Source organism: Bos indicus, chromosome 11 (genome assembly GCF_029378745.1).
Source record: "Bos indicus isolate NIAB-ARS_2022 breed Sahiwal x Tharparkar chromosome 11, NIAB-ARS_B.indTharparkar_mat_pri_1.0, whole genome shotgun sequence".
Taxonomy (NCBI): domain Eukaryota; kingdom Metazoa; phylum Chordata; class Mammalia; order Artiodactyla; family Bovidae; genus Bos; species Bos indicus.
The window spans coordinates 88,145,514-88,159,324 of record NC_091770.1 but is presented as its reverse complement, the minus strand read 5'-3'; the positions used below and the strand labels follow the sequence as shown (position 1 = coordinate 88,159,324).

Below are 13,811 nucleotides of genomic sequence, written 5' to 3'. Positions count from 1 at the left end.
ACTGGTATTACCACTTGACCTCCACCTCCGTCAGATCAGGAGGGGCATCAGATTCTCACAGAAGCATGAACCCTACTATGAACCGTGCTCACGAGGGATCTAGGTTGTGGGCTCCCTATGAGAATCATCCTGAAACCGTCCCCCACCCCCAGATCCGTGGAAAATCTGTCTTCCGTGAAACTGGTCCCTGGTGCCAAAAAGGTTGGGGAGCGCTGCATTAGATGCTGCTCTGCTTTGTGTATGGGCGGGGCGGGGGGGGGCGGCGGATACTAGGGCAGACCTTACTGATCGTTGAACATTACATGCCTGAAATCTGGTAATCTCTGCATTCATCCACCCGTCGCTTCTTTACTGTTAAATTTCTTAAGAGGAGCAACTTCACAAGTTTCACCTTCACAAATTCAGAAGTACCTAAAACAGTTTCTTATGCATATGAAAGTGAAAGTGAAGTTGCTTAGTCGTGTCGGACTCTTTGCGACCCCATGGACTGTAGCCTACCAGGCTCCTCTGTCCATGGGATTTTCCAGGCAATAGTACTGGAGTGGATTGCCATTTCCTTCTCCAGGGGATCTTCCCAACCCAGGGATTGAACCCGGGTCTCCCGCATTGTAGACAGATGCTTTACCGTCTGAGCCACCAGGGAAGGCCACGTGCATATGAAAAGAACTGATAAATGTTGTCTGAACTGAATTTGATCAAGTCACATCACATTTTATTAACTGAACAGGACAAAACCATCTGCCATAGCTGACAGTTATAAATGACTCCCATCAGCCAGACTTCTAACAAATCAAGAGTTTGATCGCAAGTGTGCCCATAAATCAGATGATGTTTTTGGAAGGGCCCCATCCCTCCCTCAGAGGTTTCTTTCATCTCTGCTTTCCTTCTTAAATGAATCCTTTAAATAGGTTCTATTCTCACCTATCTCAAATACACACTATTCTCACCTATCTCAAAACAGACACACACACCCCCATTCTCCACATGAGAACACGCACGCACGCGCACACACACGCACGCACACACACACACACACACACACACACACACCCATTCTCCATATGAGAGCATCCTCTGCTCTTGTCACTCAGAAATTACCTGTAAGCTTCAAACGATTCTCCCCTTCACCTTTAGAAGACCAGGATCTTCCCCTCCTCCGGACAAATTCATTTGCCCAACTCATCCCACCACCCCCACTCCCACCGCCTCTGCCCAGAGACAGCCTAGAGGTCTCAATTTCAAAGTCCCTTCCCCCAGGGAGGTTTCCCTGACCACCCACCCTCCTCCCAGACCAGTTTAGGGCCTGCTCTCTCCCTCCTTTCTCTACTACCATCAGCCATATCCAGGTATGAGCATATGAGGACATGTGACTGTTCAAAAAGATAAGCTTAGCCAATCAGATTCCTCTCTCTAAACCTGGAAATTAGAAACCAGATACCCAGTCATTACAGGCCAAGAACAAAATGTCACAGTTTTGAGGCAGCCAGGCAGCAAAGAGAGGACTCAACAGATATGAACCGAGAAAATGACTTCTCCAGAGAAAACAAATGAGGCCGCTGAGAGAGCTACAGAAGGTGGGAGCTGCTTTAGATCCCAATTTCTGGCTGATTCTCAGTCAGTCCTATAAATTACCTTTTCCCTGAGGTAAAAGAGTAAATCTCTGTTCCCTGCCTTCTAAACAGCCCTGACTAACACAGTAACAGAGAAACTGACAAAGAACTTGAGCAAAAGCAGGGAAGAAGGGGATGGACACTCACATGATCCCAGGTAAAGCTTCCCCCAGTAGCGTGTGCTGCCTGGAATCAGAACCCTAGAGACAGACAGTCAGGGAACCACCAAAACAGCCTAAGGGAGAGGGGACAGGCGGTAGGGATGGAGAAGAAATGAGAGACAGGAACTTGAACAGGATAAAATCCCCATACTGGACCCTTCGACCATATCTAGAACAAAGATTCTGGATGTAGAAATTTTAAAAATTATGTGATTGGAAATGAAAGACCAGGTCAAAGATGACTAGATACCAAACACCGGTGATGGGAAGATGGTGGTCCCATTAACAAAAAGCAAAGTCAGGAGAAAGTTTCAGGACTTTGCTCTGCTTGGTTACTGCCCCCTCCTTCCTCACCACCCTTGCTAGGTGAACAAGACCAGGCTGAATGTGAGGTGCTCCAAAAAACCTCAGTTGGAGAATCCACCTAGGATTCAGTTCAGTTCAGTCACTCAGTTGTGTCCGACTCTTTGCGACCCCATGAACTGCAGCACGCCAGGCCTCCCTGTCCATCACCAACTCCCAGAGTTCACTCAAACTAACGTCCATCGAGTCGGTGATGCCATCTAGCCATCTCATCCTCTGTCGTCCCCTTCTCCTCCTGCCCCCAATCCCTCCCAGCATCAGAGTCTTTTCCAATGAGTCAACTCTTCTCATGAGGTGACCAAAGTATTGGAGTTTCAGCTTTAGCATCAGTCCTTCCAAAGAACACCCAGGACTGATCTCCTTTAGAATGGACTGGTTGGATCTCCTTGCAGTCGGATTAGGAAAAACAAATCTGGAAATCACTCAGAGTGTAAAACAAAGGTTCTCAAACTTGTATGCAAAGTTGCTGGGGAAGCCTGCCAAAATACAGATTCCTTGGGCTTTTCCCCCAGTAGATCAGTAGATCTGGGGCCCAGAACTGACATTTTAACAGGCACAGCAAAATGATTCTGATGAAGGTTTCCATGCTGGTAAAGCTACAGAACAAAGAACACAACCTTGCCTCCGCATTTCTCAACCTTGGCTCTGCATCAGCTCTCCTCAGGCGCTTAAAAAAAAATTCAGACGTCTCACCCTCAGTGTCTTCCAAGTTGAGGCACTGTCAAAAGGCATTAGAATTACCCGTCGGAAGGTGGAGATGGGGGGTAGGAATCCTGAGCCACACCCCAGGTCTGCTGAATGGGAATTCTGAGGGTAAGGCTAAGAAAGCCACATTTTTAACCGGTGTCCCTAGCGGCTACCAAAGACGGCTCCATAGTTATTAATAAAAGAGGTTTAAACAATAATAGGTTTAAACCTTTCTATATGTCAAAACAATCTGAAAGAAAACTAACCGAACGTCAATGGCTGACAAAGAAGTCGCTTCGTTATAAAGAAATCATGGAAGCATCGTCATCAATGGCTCGCTGATACTTAGCTGAAATAACGGCCTGCAGTGGACAATGGAATAATGGAGCCCGGTGAGAAAACAAAAAACGAGAAAACCCAACCACCACGCCCTTGGAAAGCCCAGGGAAAGGAACCTGGGAAGCCTGCCTTAGCGCGACCGCCCAAGGTGGCAGGTTCTCGAGGTGGTGGTGGGTGTGCCTCCGGCTGCCCGGTGAAAAACAAACGAACCAAAAAAAAAAAAAAACACCCCACCTGTGTCACACACATCCTCCATCGCAGCCCCAGGAGAGGCTGACCACCTGGGACAGCAAGTCCGAGGCCGTCCCAGCGCCCCCGGCAGGCGCGGATCCGCCCCAAGAACCAGGCCCCGCGCCCCCACCCGCCCCCTACCTTCCCCGACCCAGCCTCGCGCCCTGCGTCGCCCCCTCCTCACCCGCCCACGCTCCCTTCCCCACACGCGGCCTCACCCTTTCTCAGCTGGCCTTCGCTCCCGCCCCGCCCGACCGCCGCCGTCTCTCCCCGCTCGGCGACTTCCCCCTACAAACCAGGGCTTCTTTCTACCGGCCTCGCCCCCCTCACCATACACACACAGACACACACACACACCGCCCCTCCCCGCGGACCACCACACTGACCGTCTCACAACCTGGCCCCAGAACGGCGCCCACCCCTGAGGCGGAAAGGAGCCGCTTTGCCGCAGGTGCTGTCAGAAGACTACAAAGGGGGTGACGGCGGCTTTCGACGCCTTCCCCTCACCACACCCGGCGGCCATTTTCAAGCTATCGCCCAGAACTGACAGATCACGTGACGCTAGGCTGCGGGGCGGGGAGACGGCTGGCCACGCCCCCTGCCGGCTGACCAGGGTGCCTGAAGGAGGCGGGGCTGCGGGCGCCGGAGAAGCAAACCGCCCTCTGCACATTCTCTGCAACCTCCAAACAGATGTATTTTGGCAAGCGCCCCAGACAGTATATAACTCATCGTCACTGTCACTCTTCATATTCTGGAGAATTTATTATCCCTGCTCACCATTATCATCAAAGCTTATGCAGGGAAATAAACCGCAATCTTTAACTTCAAAACACATTGCCGGTGGAGGCCGGCTGAAATCCCTCCCGAACCCAGAGCCCCTGCGGGGTCTGTAATCCTGGCGCCCAGAGCCACCGCCTGCCCGCTTTCTTATTTCCACACCCTCCGCCCCCCCAGCAATACCGCAGCCCAGCCTCACCCCGGCCTCCGCACAAGGGACCTCTGACCTGCCTGCGGCCAAACGTGATTGACAGCTTTTCCACTCAGTTTCCTTGACCACTGCCTCCTAGAATATTCCCTTCCCTGGGCTTCTGTGAGTCTGATTCTCCTAATTTTTCTCGCATTTCGCCTCCCTCAAATTGGTTGATTGTTTCCAGGGTTTAAAGCTCAGCGCTGGAATCCTCAGCCTCCGACCTGGTGTGATTCTCTGGTGTGATCACACCTGATGTGACCCTGGTGTGCTGACGCTGGCAGGGGACCTGCCTCCTGTCTCCCTCCACGAGGACAGGAATTGGGAAGATACACACCCCCTCCTCTGCCCCTCCCTGATGTCACCCAGTCAGCCCACTGCCTGACGATAGCCACTTTCATCACCCCTAATCTGCTTAAAGGCTTCAAAATCTCCCCAGCAGGACTATATCAAAAGCCCCCAATTACCCTCCCCTGCCTCTGCTGGCGCCCCACTGTTTCCCCAGGAGATTGGGAATCATGTCACTTGGATTAAACTTCTCAGCAGCCTTCCGTTTCCACAGAACAAATTCCCGAATAGAACTTAACACACGACCTGGCCCCTGCCAAACATCTTGCCATCCTACTGTGCACCACTCTCCCCTGCCCCCATCCCAGGCTGGCAAGTTCAGTTCCTGGAACATCGGGCCATACTCGGTCTCATCTCCACTTTGTTTCCAGAGTGCTGTTCTCTCTCCCCCTGGATATTCCTCTCCACCTCTTGTCCAGCTGAGTCCGACAGATGAATTCTTTTTGTCTTTTAGGAGGCGGTCTAAGAGGTCCTCTCTTGTGTAGCTTTCTGTGTGACCTCAAGAAGAGTTCATGATTCATCTTCTGTTAACTTCTATTAACTCTATTAACTTCTTAGTCTACAGTCCTGGGGCACAGGAGGTACTAGAAAGTACTTGTTAAAGCATGTTTAGCCTGTCTCTCCCCTACTGTAAGTTCACTCCATCATTATTCCACACCAGTTTCCCTCACCTGGTTTAGAGTAGTGAGTGGTCTTGGCAAGCCTTCAAGGAAGAAAAAGCACAATTTAAGACTCTATCACACACTTTGGGTGCCCTCTCATGGTCCCAGGCATCCACACCTGATGTGGGACTGGATGTTGGCTTTTTCCATAAGTTGTCAGATTGATTCATTAGGAGATGCTTTTCAATAATGCCCAAACTTGGTACATCAGAATCATCATCCTTAGTTCATTAAAAAAAATCAAAACTGGACTCTTGCTGGAGATTTTAAAAATATCTCCGTAGGTGATGCCAATGAAACACCATTCTCAATCTTCGGTTTTGTCCCAGTGTGTCCAGATAAGTGATTTCAAATGTTAATGTCCTTTTTCAGTGTCAAACAATCTTTTGAGGACCTGCACAGGAGAGCAGGTGGCCTTTTAGTAGGACTGTTTGTGAGAGCAACAGGGGAACTGGAATCTGTGGTTTCATAGGGATCTATGGCCCCAGTATGGGAGCCAGGGCTTTCATCATAATGAACCATCTGAAAAATCAGCAAGGATTTGACAGGCTTTCTTTTGTTGTTATTGTTGTTGTGATGTTCTTTTACTTATATTTTAATGAGTGCATTTTAATATTATGGTGTCTTTTGTTGTTGTTGTTCAGTCACTCAGTTGTGTCTGACTCTTTTGCAACCCCATGGACTGTAGCACGCCGGGCTTCCCTGTCCTTCACCATCTCCCAGAGCTTACTCAAACGCATGTCCATCCAATCGGTGATGCCATCCAACCATCTCATCCTCTGTCGTCCCCTTCTCTGCCTTCAGTCTTTCCCAGCATCAGGGTCTTTTATAATGAGTCGGGTCTTGGCATCAGGTGGCCAAAGTATTGGAGCTTCTGCTTCAGCATCAGTCCTTCTGATGAATATTCAGGGTTGATTTCCTTCAGGATTGACTGGTTTGATCTCCTTGCAGTCCAAGGGTCTCGCAAGAGTCTTCTCCAACACCACAGTTCAAAAGCATCAATTCTTTGGCTCTCAGCTTTCTTTATAGTCCAACTCTCACATCCATACATAACTACTGGAAAAACCACAGCTTTGACTATATGTACATTTGTTGGCAAAGTATTTGGTGTCTTTTGTAATCATATTTATTTTATCAATCTAAACATATTGTGAGAAAAGAATCGTAGGTCTTACCTGTCTGCCAAAAGGGACTGTAACGCAAAACATGGTTAAGAATCCCTGAGCAACAATATTAAAAATGAGATGAGACTCACTAGACTTCCTGACACCTTCTAAGATACCATGCACGAAAAACTGCACTCTCATCTCTCAATGGTTAAATTTGTTTCCAGCGTTCCCAGTACTGGGAAAATCCAGGTTGCTGTGGTTCTAAGAACATTGTCTATACGTTAAGCCTCGCCTTTGAGTTTTTTGACATTCTGAGCTACTCCTGAGCACAGATTGGCTCTTCCCTAGAGATTTTGACAGGCTTTCTGGATGAGTTTATGGAACCAAAGGGAAAATGTAGATTATGTATCAGCAGGTGGACACTGACAGGTCTCCATGAGGTGTGTGGGCTGGGAAATGATGCCTCAGGGACACGGGGATCTCAAGTCCCTGAGCACTCCCCCTATGGAACATCTCTTTGAGAAGAACTGCCCCCATGACCTCACCTTCCAGCCTCCCTCAACACTGCCACCCCCAGCTCACCCCGTAACCTCTCACTCCAGCAGCACCCTCTGGTTGGTGAACCAGCTGCTCCATAACAAGCCCAGGGGACTGGTTTTAGGCCGGCTCCTGCCCTCTAGGTATGAACCACGGGAAGGGGCACTGAACAAGTGCAACCAGGGCGCCAGCCTTGGGGCAACTGGACTCCAATGGTAGGTGAGAGGGCGGGGTGGGGCAGGATGTGGTGGCTCTACAGCTTAGGTTGTCCCAAGCACCACACCACCACAGTTCGGGGGTTGTCAGACAAGAGCTTTGCAAACCCCAGTCTAGAAGTGAGACATTCCTTCTCAGACACTGACAAAACAACTGCCCACGCTGCCCAAACCCCCTCCCTGCCTCTTCCTGCCAGGTAAAAATCCTGAAGGTATTCAATGTACAAATCGTCCTTTTAGAAACGTTTTCAAAGCAGTCCACATGACAGCCTGGAAAGAAGCTGTTAGAAACAGGCTTTCCTTTAGTGAACATTTGAGTGTAGGAGGAGGGTGGGGTTCAAGGATGGCAGGAAAGTGGAGGAATCCTGGAGGGGGAGTGGGTTTATGGACTAGGGTCCCCCTTCCATGGGCTTCACAGGTGGTGCTAGTGGTAAAAAAAAAAAAAAAAAAAATCACCTGCCAAAGCAGGAGACGTAGAGACATGGGTTCAATCCCTGGGTCTGGAAGATCCCACGAAGGAGGATGTGGCAACCTGTTGCCCTAAAGGTCCAGGAGCAAACAAAGAGAATGAAAACAGAACACAGAATCTACTGCAATGGGTCAGGGGACCAGCAGCCTCTATTCAATTGAGATGCAGAGTCCACTCTGAGTCCAGCTTTTATTCCTAATTGCAGACTACAAAACTTTCTTTGATCTATCATTCCCAAGACACTGCTGCTGCTACTAAGTCGATTCAGTCGTTTCCGACTCTGTGCAACCCCATAAACAGCAGCCCACCAGGCTTCCCCGTCCCTGGGATTCTCCAGGCAAGAACACTGGAGTGGGTTGCCAGTTCCTTCTCCAATGCATGAAAGTGAAAAGTGAAAGTGAAGTCGCTCATTTGTGTCTGACTCTTAGCGACCCCACGGACTGCAGCCCACCAGGCTCCTCCGTCCATGGGATTTTCCAGGCAAGGGTACTGGAGTGGGGTGCCATTGCCTTCTCCTTCCCAAGACACTACATTGACATAATCCAGCTCTCCTTGTTTTTTGCCCTAGGCCTTTTCCTTCTGAGATAGTCTCAGGAACAATCAGCAAGTGCGTAGGCAGTGTTCATACCTAATGCCAAGCCAACCCGGTGTTCCAAGGTCCATGCTTTCATGATCCCAGTCATGCTTCCTTCTGGGTCTGGCCTTAGGGTTGTAACAAGGCTATTATTCTAAGAAAAACATGAAAAATAATCATCAGCACAGTTTCTTGATATATGCTGTTTTTCCAGGTGAGGAGATACCCCTCGTCCAAGGTAAGAGAAACCCAAGTAAGATGGTAGGTGTTACAAGAGGGCATCAGAAAGCAAACACACTGAAACCATACTCACAGAAAACTAGTCAATCTAATCACACTAGGACCACAGCCTTGTCTAACTCAATGAAACTAAGCCATGCCCGTGGGGCAACCCAAGACGGGAGGGTCATGGTGGAGAGATTTGACAGAATGTGGCCCACTGGAGAAGGGAATGGCAAACCACTTGAGTATTCTTGGCTTGAGAACCCCATGAACATTATGAAAAGGCAAAATGATAGGATACTGAAAGAGGAACTCCCCAGCTCAGTAGGTGCCCAGTATGCTACTGGAGATCAGTGGAGAAATAACTCCAGAAAGAATGAAAGGATGGAGCCAAAGCAAAAACAATACCCGGTTGTGGATGTGACTGGTGATAGAAGCAAGATCTGATGCTGTAAAGAGCAATATTGCATAGGAACCTGGAATGTCAGGTCCATGAATCAAGGCAAATTGGAAGTGGTCAAACAAGAGATGGCAAGAGTGAATGTCGACATTCTAGGAATCAGCGAACTGAAATGGACTGGAATGGGTGAATTTAACTCAGACGACCATTATATCTACTACTGTGGGCAGGAATCCCTCAGAAGAAATGGAGTGGCCATCATGGTCAACAAAAGAGTCTGAAATGCAGTACTTGGATGCAATCTCAAAAAAGACAGAATGATCTCTGTTCGTTTCCAAGGCAAACCATTCAATATCACAGTAATCCAAGTCTATGCCCCAACCAGTAATGCTGAAGAAGCTGAAGTTGAATGGTTCTATGAAGACCTACAAGACCTTTTAGAACTAACACCCAAAAAAGATGTCCTTTTCATTACAGGGGACTAGAATGCAAAAGTAGGAAGTCAAGAAACACCTGGAGTAACAGGCAAATTTGGCCTTGGAATACGGAATGAAGCAGGGCAAAGACTAATAGAGTTTTGCCAAGAAAATGCACTGGTCATAACAAACACTCTCTTCCAACAACACAAGAGAAGACTCTATACAGGGACATCACCAGATGGTCAACACCGAAATCAGATTGATTATATTCTTTGCAGCCAAAGATGGAAAAGCTCTATACAGTCAGCAAAAACAAGACCAGGAGCTGACTGTGGCTCAGACCATGAACTCCTTATTGCCAAATTCAGACTTAAATTGAAGAAAGTAGGGAAAACCACTAGACCATTCAGGTATGATCTAAATCAAATCCCTTATGATTATACAGTGGAAGTGAGAAATAGATTTAAGGGCCTAGATCTGATAGATGGAGTGCCTGATGAACTATGGACTGAGGTTCGTGACATTGTACAGGAGACAGGGATCAAGACCATCCCCATGGAAAAGAAATGCCAAAAAGCAAAATGTCTGTCTGGGGAGGCCTTACAAATAGCTGTGAAAAGAAGAGAAGCAAAAAGGAAAGGAGAAAAGGAAAGATATAAGCATCTGAATGCAGAGTTCCAAAGAATAGCAAGAAGAGATAAGAAAGCCTTCTTCAGCGATCAGTGCAAAGAAATAGAGGAAAACAACAGAATGGAAAAGACTAGGGATCTCTTCAAGAAAATCAGAGATACCCAAGGAACATTTCATGCAAAGATGGGCTCGATAAAGGACAGAAATGGTATGGACCTAACAGAAGCAGAAGATATTAAGAAGAGATGGCAAGAATACACAGAAGAACCGTACAAAAAAGATCTTCAGGACCCAGATAATCACGATGGTGTGATCACTGACCTAGAGCCAGACATTCTGGAATGTGAAGTCAAGTGGGCCTTAGAAAGCATCACTACGAACAAAACTAGTGGAGGTGATGGAATTCCAGTTAAGCTATTCCAAATCCTGAAAGATGATGCTGTGAAAGTGCTGCACTCAATATGCCAGCAAATTTGGAAAACTCAGCAGTGGCCACAGGACTGGAAAAGGTCAGTTTTCATTCCAATCCCAAAGAAAGGCAGTGCCAAAGAATGCTCAAACCACGGCACAATTGCACTCATCTCACACGCTAGTAAAGTAATGCTCAAAATTCTCCAAGCCAGGCTTCAGCAATATGTGAACCATGAATTTCCTGATGTTCAAGCTGGTTTTAGAAAAGGCAGAGGAACCAGAGATCAAATTGCCAACATCCGCTGGATCATGGAAAAAGCAAGAGAGTTCCAGAAAAACATCTATTTCTGCTTTATTGACTATGCCAAAGCCTTTGACTGTGTGGATCACAATAAACTGTGGAAAATTCTGAAAGAGATGGGAATTCCAGACCACCTGACCTGCCTCTTGAGAAACCTATATGCAGGTCAGGAAGCAACAGTTAGAACTGGACATGGAACAACAGACTGGTTCCAAATAGGAAAAGGAGTTCGTTAAGGCTGTATATTGTCACCCTGTTTATTAACTTATATGCAGAGTACATCATGAGAAATGCTGGACTGGAAGAAACACAAGCTGGAATCAAGATTGCCGGGAAAAATATCAATCACCTCAGATATGCAGATGACACCACCCTTATGGCAGAAAGTGAAGAGGAACTCAAAAGCCTCTTGATGAAAGTGAAAGTGGAGAGTGAAAAAGTTGGCTTAAAGCTCAACATTCAGAAAACGAAGATCATGGCATCCCGTCCCATCACTTCATGGGAAATAGATGGGGAAACAGTGGAAACAGTGTCAGACTTTATTTTTGGGGGCTCCAAAATCACTGCAGATGGTGACTGCAGCCATGAAATTAAAAGACGCTTACTCCTTGGAAGGAAAGTTATGACCAACCTAGATAGCATATTCAAAAGCAGAGACATTACTTTGCCAACAAAGGTCCATCTAGTCAAGGCTATGGTTTTTCCTGTGGTCATGTATGGATGTGAGAGTTGGACTGTGAAGAAGGCTGAATGCCGAAGAATTGATGCTTTTGAACTGTGGTGTTGGAGAAGACTTGAGAGTCCCTTGGACTGCAAGGAGATCCAACCAATGCATTCTGAAGGAGATCAGCCCTGGAATTTCTTTGGAAGGAATGATGCTAAAGCTGAAACTCCAGTACTTTGGCCACCTCATGCAAAGAGTTGACTCATTGGAAAAGACTCTGATGCTGGGAGGGATTGGGGGCAGGAGGAGAAGGGGATGACAGAGGATGAGATGGGTGGATGGCATCACTGACTCGATATGGATGTGAGTCTCAGTGAATTCCGGGATTTGGTGATGGACAGGGAGGCCTGGCGTGCTGCAATTCATGGGGTCGCAAAGAGTCTGACAGGACTGAGCGACAGATCTGATCTGATTTCTATGAAATTTCTCAAGGCTGTGAAAGTACGTGATTAGAAATTCCCACTACATCAACCCACTCCAGTATTCTTGCCTAGAGAATCCCATGGACAGAGGAGCCTGGTGGGCTATAGTCCATAGTGTTGCTTCAAAGAGTTGAACATGACTGAAGAGATTTAGCACGCACACACGCCTCTCTTCTATGGCAAGTCTAAACTGGGGAAGGGAGAAACCTTATATTCAGGTGTTTTATTAACAGTCCAGATTTGGCATTTCATTACTAAAATAAGGATTTTTAATGACCAAACGTGATTAGGTGATATTCAGTGATCCAAGACTGAGGAGAAAAGATTGTGAAAATTATAAGGCCAATCAGAAATGTTGTCCAGCAAACAAGAAGTAGACAGGGAGCGTTTACAGGAGCTATCCTCAGGAAAAATAAAGTGGTTTTTTTAAAAAAAAAATTTAATTCCCTTTTTTTATTGCAACATAGTTGATTTACAATGTCGTGTTAATTTGTGCTCTACAGCAAAGTGATCCAGTTATACAACCCCATGGACTGCAGCCTACCAGGCTCCTCCATCCATGGGATTTTCCAGGCAAGAGTACTGGAGTGGGGTGCCATCGCCTTCTCCATACATATATATACATTCTTTTAAATATTCTTTTCCATTATTATACTGGTAAAGTTCTCTATGCTCTACAGTAGGACCTTGTTTAAAGTTGCTTCTTAACTCCACTGTAGCCCATTCTTCTCCATTTACATAGTGGTTACATTTAGTAAATTTTATCTATTGTGATAATAAATATTTTCTCACTTCTGCCAAATGCCGTTGACTCCTTTCATATTTGTGGACTCAAACCCTCATCTTGTGATGATATGACAGTTGTAAAAATAGAACTGAAATGCTTTCTCCTCAATTTTGTTTCAAATGGATCACTCTATCCATTGGTCTTTTGGGGGTTTAGGCAGCTTGCCTAAATCTTTCTGGCAAAGGCATCCTAAGGGTTTCTTGCTTCAGAATCATTCAAATCACTTCAAGACTCTGGCTTTCCTACTTGTCATGTGATGTTATGGAGAGGGAAGAACATGAGTTAGCTTTCAGGTTCTCACCGCTCTTCCCATCAAGACTATAATTTTAATCACACTTTCATCTGTTTCAACAGGATCAGCATATTGAGATAATGACTTCAGCAGTCCAATCTTTTCACATGGTTTCAATTTCATTGTACATCAGATTTTCCACGGAAATCTTAAGATGTTTCACACACCACCTTTTAAAAAAATGTTTTTCTTTGACTAAAAAAGGAATATGTGTTCATTATAAAGTATTTGAAAAATACAGAAACATTTGAAGAAGCTATCTCCCTTAACTTACCACTCAGAGTTCCCTGACTTCTAAAAAAGAGATCTGAAACAAAAAGGCCAAGAAAATATGAATAAAGTGTGGACTTTATTTAACATTGGTTTATTATTGTGGCTAATGTGAGATGTTAACCATTGGGAAACATGTAGAGTACATGGAAATGCCATACTATCTTTACCACACTTTCTGTAAATCTAAGACTATTCTAAAAAGCTTAGCATATATATATAAATTATTTGGTATGTGCTTAGTCACTCAATCATGTCCAATTCTTTGCAACCCTATGGACTATAACCGGCCAGGCTCCTCTGTCCATGGGATTCTCCAGGCAAGAATACTGGCGTGGGTTGCTGTGCCCTTCTCCAGGGGATGTTCCTCACCCAGGGATCAAACCTGGGTCTCCTGAATTGCAGGCAGATTCTTTACCAACAGAGCCATCAGGGAAGTCCCAAAGTATTTGGTATACACATATATAAAATAAACTTTTTATTTGAGAACATATTTTTGCAATGTTCAGCACTTCATTTTTCTTCTTTGCTGGATCACGCAACATAGAATTCATCAGAATCTCTGTGCTTTTAGGACAGAAGCCTGTAGCAGTCAACAGGGCTCAAGCTGTAGTAGTAAGCATTGCTACAAACTAATTACAGAGCAGAGAGTCTATGCAGG

The 13,811-nt window shown here is 46.2% G+C and overlaps 1 protein-coding gene across 14 annotated transcripts in view; it reads right to left on the bottom strand.

Annotated features, from left to right (window-relative positions):
• The window catches only part of KIDINS220 (kinase D interacting substrate 220), a 96,110-nt gene extending 92,165 nt beyond the window's left edge, over positions 1-3,945 (bottom strand). For 13 of the 14 annotated variants that reach the window (XR_011569412.1, XM_070799173.1, XM_070799174.1 and 10 more), the window contains exon 1: positions 3,778-3,945. The gene's annotated coding sequence lies outside the window, so the exon portion shown is untranslated. Of the gene's footprint in view, positions 1-3,087; positions 3,184-3,777 lie in introns of all 14 variants that reach the window. The other variant, XM_070799164.1, reaches the window with a different exon arrangement.
• Positions 3,946-13,811: the final 9,866 nt, after the last annotated feature.